At 37.3% G+C, this 8,650-nt stretch overlaps 1 pseudogene; it reads left to right on the forward strand.

Annotated features, from left to right (window-relative positions):
- The first annotated feature begins 517 nt into the window (after positions 1-517).
- On the forward strand, positions 518-6,761 carry LOC141250423 (uncharacterized; annotated as a pseudogene).
- Positions 6,762-8,650: the final 1,889 nt, after the last annotated feature.

Genomic DNA, 8,650 nt, shown 5'->3' on the forward strand with positions numbered 1-8,650 from the left:
CACACTGATGTTCACGGAAATCAGCACACATTATGCGGGCTCAAACTCACAAAAACAGGTAGAAACAATAAACTTAAATTGACCTGTAAAACAAACAACAATTTAATTATGCAGTCTGTTATTAAAATGTATAACTACTGACCATTATACTATGTCAAAACAGGCGAATAACGCAAAAAGAGGAACGTAATACCGGCATCCAACGCAAACAGTAAGTAAGGATAAACATAAGTGTTTCTCAATAAAGACTGCACAATTGGAATAGAAAAACTAATGCAAATGTCAACAGGGAAAAACATTGGCTACAAAAAGCTGGAGACACCAACAACATGTACCAAATGTTGTGCCAAAAATGTGGGGTGGAGGAAAGAGTAAAAGACACACCCAAAAAAACAACCGCGATTAACATTATGATGCAAGGAAGGAAGGGTAAAGCTGGCTCTCATACCAGGAACACCTCAGCCTTTGACGCAGCTGCTTCGGGTACAAATAAAGATGCTGATAATTTCCGGAAAAAATACGCATATACAACAGCATGTTTGCATTCACATCCTTCGGTGCCAACATAGAAGACAAAATAAACAGAACTAGGGGCATACACTTTCTGAATAAAGGGCCAGAACTACCACATAATTGGCAGTCTAATACCGGAAGAAGGAACACCAACACCTTATGCCTAATTATACTTCTGTGACACGGAGGGAGAAGTGCAGCAGCGGATGGGGTGTATGAAACTTGAAGACACAGATGTCGATCCTAAAATCGTGAAAGGGCTGATCAAAATGCTAAACAACCATAGCGTTGCAGCCAAAGTATTTAGGATGGCAAGGGATTGAGCAAGACAGAATAACAAATTAGATTTCAAAATCAGATTGATTGGACAACGAACAAAAAAAATGCAGCAATATACCGCGCCAACAATGCCAAAAGTAGCGGGTCTAATAATAGGGGATTTAGGATAGAGCAACGCACCAAGGGATGTATATGTTGAAAGCAAGAGTGGTGTTCCAAAAAGGATATCTGAACTACACCCCCTATACATGGCACTACAATATCCACTACTATTCCCAAACGGAGAAGACGGTTTTAACAAAAAGATTGAATACCAGCAGGATGGGGGCACAAGAAAAAACAAAAAGAGGGACATAAAAATGAAAGAATACTATTGTTATAGGCTACAACAACGGTGTAATGAAGGGGGAACGCTAATACAAGCATGGAGATTGTTACACCAATACATTGTAGATGCTTACACATCAATAGAAGAACTACGACTACGATGGATACGTTTCAACCAAAAGGAGTTGCGTGCAGACCCGTACAATAACATCTGTGATGCAGTAGTAAGGGGAGATACAGATGCAACATCTGTCGGAAAAGAATAATACTACCGGAAACATTCACAGGGAGTCCGCGATATATGGCACAGAATTATCAAGATGTTATGGCTCTATGTAGGGCGTACGGTAACCCGTCGTTATTCATAACATTGACAACTAATCCAAAATGGCTAGAAATGATGGAGGTCATCCACGACATTCCATGGATGACGGCAAACGACAGGCCAGAGATGATGACAAGACTGTTCAGGCTCAAATTAGGGCAGTTCATGGACGACATTAAGAATAAGGAGATATTTGGGAAGATCAAAGCAGGTAATCATAGTATTAAACATTACATCCTATTTAAAAAGGTATGCAAAAGCTACAATGTCACCTTGGGAAACATGATACAAATTCCAAAGAGAAACAGAAAAGGAAAAGAACAATACATTAATACTAAAGGATAGGAAAAAGGCAATTATACTAATAGGGAAACTAAATATATCACTGTGTTTTATTCCAGCAATATACACTATTGAGTTTCAGAAGAGGGGATATCCACATGCACATATTCTAATATGGATAAACAACACCAACCAGGTTAAGATGGGAAAAGAAGTAGATGACTTCATATGTGCTGAAATACCGTGTGAGGAGAAAGACCCGGAAGCTTATCGTTCCGTAAAGGACCACATGATTCACGGTCTGTGTGGTGACAATAACAAAAACACACCATGCATGAACAATGGACAATGCAGCAAACACTTCCCTAAGCAATTTTACAAGGAAACAACACTTGACCAAGAGGGATTCCCGGTGTACCGGAGAAGAAACAATGGAAGAAATATCAAAAAGGGAAATGCAAAACTAGACAACCGTAATGTTGTGCCTTACAATCGATACTTGCTACTAAAGTACGATGCCCACATAAACGTTGAATGGTGCAACCAATCAAGGGCAATCAAGTACCTGTTCAAGTAAAAGCAAAGGACCAGACCGAGCAACGATTGAGTTTACAGAAAATGATGATAAAGAAGATCATGAAGAAGCGGCTGGTCGAAACGGAATAGATGAGATCAAACAATACTTGATGTGTAGATTTATTTCGGCATGTGAGGCAATATGGCGAATATATGGATTCGGCGTCCACTATTCATGGCCAGCGGTGATCAGACTATCGTTCCACTTGGAAGGGCAAAATTCAGTAACGATCACGGACACGAAATCTCTAACAAACACAATAGACCGTGAAACCAACAAGAAAACGTTGTTCACGGAATGGCTGAACCTGAATAAAGGAGACCAAAGTGCTAGGAAGTATACTTATGCAGAGGTGGAAAACAACTATGTGTGGCACGGGAAGGAAAAACGATGAGGAGCCCATGTGTGCCAAAACCCAATTGGGAGAATTGTCTACTGCCACCCGGCAGGAGGAGAGAAATACTATCTAAGAATGCTACTAAACGTGGTAAGGGGGCCGAATCATTTGAAGAAATAAGGAAAGTAAACGGAGTCATCTACAGCACATACAGACAAGCTTGTTATGCATGTGGAATGCTGAATGATGATGCAGAATGGACAGATGCTATCAAGGAGGCAAAAGTGTGGGCAACGAGAAAACAATTACGGGAGTTGTTTGTCACAATTCTACTATTCTGTGACGTGTCAACACCAAGAAAACTATGGGACAAGAATTGGGAAGTGTTATTAGAAGACATCTTATACCGAAAGAGAAGGCAATTTAGATTCTCGGGCCTACATCTAAGTGAGAAACAAAAAATAGCATACAACTTGATTCACATTGAGGATATTCTAGCCAAACATGGGAAAAATTTAGAAGACTATCCAGACCTGCCAACTCCAGACAAGTCGATACTAACTGAAATGGAGAACAGGATAATACGGAAGAGCTTTCATACAACACAAGGTAAATGGAGATGAAACATGAAAAATTGGTGGTCAATCTAAACAAACAGCAAAAACTGATTTACGACAAGATTATAGGAGCAGTGAGGGAAAAGAAAGAGGGAATGTACTTTGTATACGAAGCAGGTGGGACGGGAAAGACATACCTTTACAGAAGAATAATGGTGAGGATGAGATCAGAGGGGAAAATAGTACTAGCCGTAGCATCATCGGGTAAGAATTCAGATCCTGAAAGTATCAAATCTCCAAAAAAATAAAAAAGATGAAAAAAAAAACTAACAATGATAATGGAAATTCAAAATTACAGGAATTGCAGCGCTACTTGTAACGGGAGGGAGAACATCACACAGTAGATTCATGATCCCAATAGAGCTAATGGAGGATAGTACATGTGGAATCAACCAGAATTCAGACCTAGGGAAACTTATGCACAAATTGGAGCTAATTATTTGCGATGAGGCACCAATGACAAACCGTTTCGCATTTGAGGCACTCAATAGGACATTGCAGGATATTATGGGCATAAAACATATCAAAAATAGGAAAAGATTATTTGGTGGAATAACAGTACTCTTGGGTGGGGATTTTCGTCAGATACTACTGGTAATTACCAAGGGGAGAAGGCAAGAGATGGTTTATGCGGAAATAAACAACTCGCCACTATAGGACCAATGCGAGGTCCTAATACTCACAATAATCATGAGGGTAAAAGAAAAAAAAGCGAACGGTGAAATTGATGCAGCAAAAAAGGAATTCAATGAGTGGATTAGGCAAATAGGGGAATGGAAGGAAAAGGCAATACAATTGGAAAATGAGGACGAGGCAACCTGGATTGAAATACCAACCAAATACTTGATTAAGACGTCAAAGAACCCCGTACAACAACTAATACACGAAATCTTTCCAAGATTCGAAGAAAGGATCACAGATCAGCAATACCTCAAAGAAAAGGCAATATTAACACCGCTAAATGAAGATGCTGAAAGATTAAATGATGAAATGTTTGAGAGGATAAAGGGCGATGTCAAAACGTATATAAGCTCTGATGAAGTATGTATGGCATCAACAGACGGCGAGGATCAGCAAAGAATGTTCCCAGTAGAGTTTCTAAACACGCTAGAGTTCGCAGGTACCAAATTAAATTCCATAAAAAAACAAAAAAATAAACGAATTCTGAATTTGAATGGACAGAATGCCACGCCACCTACTTAAACTGAAGAAAGGAATGCCGGTAATGCTCATAAGGAATTTTAACCCAACAAAAGGATTATGCAACGGAACAAGGCTAATAATATCTGAACTGGGACAGTGGGTGATCGAAGCAGAAATAATCACAGGAAGAAGTGCCGGAAATAGAGTGTTATTACCTAGAATCGCACTAACATCACCACAATCAAAATGGCCGTTCATAATGAAGAGAAGGCAATTCCCGGTCAAACCATGCTTTACAATGACAATCAATAAGAATCAGGGCCAATCACTTAACTATGTTGGATTATATCTACCTAAAACGGTGTTCTGTCAAGGAAAATTATACGTTGCAATTTCAAGGGTCACAAACCCAAAAGGATTAAATATTGTGTTGCTACCGGGAGGAGAACAAAAAGAAAACTACACGAGGAACATTGTTTTCAAGGAGGCATTCAACAAATTGAACAGCACAAAACAGGTAAAAAAATTCCATAAATCCATAAAAACATGGATAATTGACTCTTTAATTAATTTGATTTAATGACAGCCGGAACGCACTCGGCATGAGGACCTGTAGAGGACTGTTTGACCGAAAAAATGACATGCAATTGAACAGCCAACTATGGTTTGGGATGGGAATACTGGTTTTCAAAATTATGTAGTTGCTTCATTTCTGTATTCATTGTTTTCCATGACTCTGCACATTAAATATTTGTGAGTGACTGACTGTTTAGACAGATTCAAACAATAGTTTAAAAAAAGGAATAATTAAACAAATAATATAAGCGTGGACAAGTTAATGCGAAAGACATAATCTACTACCAAACACTAAACTGTGGAGGTCAAATATAAAAACATACATCATCGATCTTATTTGTACGTGGAAAAAAAAGGGTACTAAATAGGCACAACGAAATCAACCAATTGAATGAATAATCTAATAACATAACAACGATTGTTATTCAAAAAGGGTGTTGACTTAAGTGAACACATATGAAACATCAACATAAAATCACAACAGCAACATGTGTCACAGGTTAACTTCGTTAGATTAAGATGGACATAATTCATAAGGACATGATTATCATGGCAATAGATTTTTTAATTTGACATCAAAGGTCTATAACAAGGTACTCTGAATTTGGAAACACATCTAAATTCAATAATCAGCCACATCACAAAATATAGCAGTAAATAATTGATTCACAGTAAGCACAATGGTTAACAATGGTAAATAACATCACACTACAATCACAACTTTCGGAATTAGATCCTGATGGTTTAAGCAATATTACAATTTAAAATAAAAGGGTACCAAAAAAATATAGGAAGATAGGAGAAGGTCGTAGGAAATGTAAAGAAATATCAACATGCCAAGGTAAAAGAACAAGAGGGAAAATAAAGAGCAAGGGAAAACAAAAAAAAGAACTACACTTGAAGCTCAATAAACCAAGGTTTGTGCACTTGAGAATATGTGGAAATGTAAAAACTGGGCAAGAAACGCTGAAACAATCAAGAGTAGCAGAACAAAACATATTCAGAAGAACATCCTATACAATAATTACATAACACCCATCAATTATTACAAGTTCAGAGTGTAAACGCCTAAATCAAACCTTAAGTTAAAAAAAAACATAAAATAGGTGTTGGCACAGCAGGCCTGATTTCTGTAAGGGAAAAGAAAAAAATAATAATAAAAAGCACAATAAATCCTTGATTTACTCAATACACTGCTGAATTACACTAAACAGAATGATAAAACCATATAAAAAAGCACCAAGCAGATAGAATGGACACATATGAATGACACGGCAAATAAAACAATCAATGAAACCAACTATGACAGTAACTCCTATAGTCTACCGGAAAAAAAACTAGGATAAGAACAAAAGCTTGAACAAAGGAAGAAAATGGTTAAAGATCGCAACAAACCATGAACGAAAAGGACGAAACATAAATGGAGTTCGCAACAGATCAGAGTCCAATAAGGCTTAAATGGAAAAAAAACATTCCGGGCATACCACATAAGGAAAAAAACTGATACAAATTCAACATTGTCGAGTTAAGGGGTAAAAAAACTTACTGATATTGAACAGGGTAGAAACTGCATGTGGACTTATTATGCAAAGGAGGTGGTTTTGAAAGGGGGATCTTTGGAGTAGAATGGAAAAAGATAGTGACTAATGGATCATATAATCCATTCTGCAGATAAAAGAGGAAATCAAAACCTGGATGGTGACAGAGAGCTCTACAAGGGTTCTTATGCACAATGTTATAAATAGTAAAGGTAAACAGAAGTGTTTGGTTATGTATGATTTGTAACCAATTCAAAGGAGTTTAACAGTGGGCTTAGTATGGTTTGGGGGAGTTGGACTCCTAGAAGATGGAGTTTTGTGTTATGGTTAGCTGCTTAGTATAGATTCGTACAAGAGATAAATTAGTGAGATGGGGTATTATCAATAATGATCGGTGTGTGCTCTATGCAGATACCAGCAAAACAATAAAATCATTTATGGTGGGATTGAGCTTTTACCAGGAAAGTGTTGATCAATTTAATTAGCGGACACGTGAAACTATAATGAACTGGACGAGTTCTGACTGGATTAGGAGCTGGGCAAACAGGGCGGTGAAAGGAAACAATTGGGAGAAGATTTTCCAACTCAATTTGTGTGCATTAATTCATCATTGTTGGGCTGAACGTAACGAAATAATTTTGAGAGAAATAAATCGTAGCAGTGAACAATCACAGAACGAACTAAAAGGATGAAACATAAATGGAGTTCGCAACAGATCATAATCCAATAAAGCTTAAACGAAAAAAGACAAACCGGGCAGACCACGTAAGAAACAATAACTGATACAAATTCAACGCTGTCGATTTAAGGGGTCGAAAAACTTTAAAGAATAACAGTACATGAAACAATAAAGGATGGAAGGAATGTCGCAGGATTTTCGTTGTAGATGGAAGAATAAAGGAAGAAGATTGAACAAAGGCGCAGAAAGACGAAGAATTGCACGATAAGAACTACAGGAAAAAAAACATGACAAAAATGCATCAAATGTGTTCTGCATTTGACATCTAACCTAATTTTGTTGAAACGCAGTTCGGTACAGGGTAGATTTAATTAGTTGTAAAACTAAAACACAAAGCCAAAATCACACAGTTCAAAACAGAAACCAAAAAAACTAAACGGGAAAACAACAAAATAGATAAAAATAAAGAAACCATAAAATAAAATAAAAAACAAAAACACCAATAGAATAGAGAAACTGAGAATGTGGAAAACTAGAAAGTTTGCAACAATTGACAGAACACAGGATCATATGGGTACATATATGATCTATAAACCACGCATCAAAAACGGCAAAAAAACAAGACAGAGAAGATTTTGTAACCCTCAATTACAACAGACATGAAAAACACTCACAACAAATGATCCAGACAACAGCTTATTCCGCAAGGAAAATGGAATGCAAGAGGAAAAAAAAACCGGGAAACCTAACCGAATTGCACGTTCGGTCCGGTCCAAAGATTTTGCGGGGACAAAATCACAGACATTGGAAAATATAGCGAGAGTACAACTCGGCGAAAAACAAGGAAAAAAGGAAAGTATTGGTAAAAAGGGAAAACAGGCTAAACAAAGTTGACACATTACAGGATTAGTAAAAGACAGGAAAAAAAGGTTTAACTCTGCAAACAATTAATGACACGGCTAAAAGGACAAATAATGAAACCAACAATGACTGTAAATGCTATAGTCTACCTAGAAAAGAGCTAGGACAAGAATAAATGCTTGAACAAAGGAAGGAATTGGTTAAAGATCGCAAGAAAGCGTGAACGAAAAAGGATGAAACATAAATGGAGTTCGCAACAGAACAGATACCAATAAAGCTTAAATGAAAACAGAGAAACCTGGCAGCCCACACAATAAACAATAACTAATAGAAATGCAAATCTGTCAATTTATGGGTTCTAAACTCTTTAAAGAAACGTTGTACATGACACAATAAAGGGCGGAAGGAATATTGCATGAGTTTCATTGTAGATGGAAGAATAAATGAAGAAGATCGAACTGAGGCGCGGAAAGACGAATAATGGCACGATAACAACTACAGGGGAAAAACCTGTGAAAAGTGTATCAAATGTGTTGTGCATTTGCCATCTAACCTAATTTAGGTGAACCGTAGTTTGGTACAGAGTAAATTTAATT

This window comes from Phyllobates terribilis, unplaced genomic scaffold, assembly GCF_046119375.1.
Source record: "Phyllobates terribilis strain yellow unplaced genomic scaffold, ASM4611937v1 Scaffold_5684__1_contigs__length_49932, whole genome shotgun sequence".
Taxonomy (NCBI): Eukaryota; Metazoa; Chordata; class Amphibia; order Anura; family Dendrobatidae; genus Phyllobates; species Phyllobates terribilis.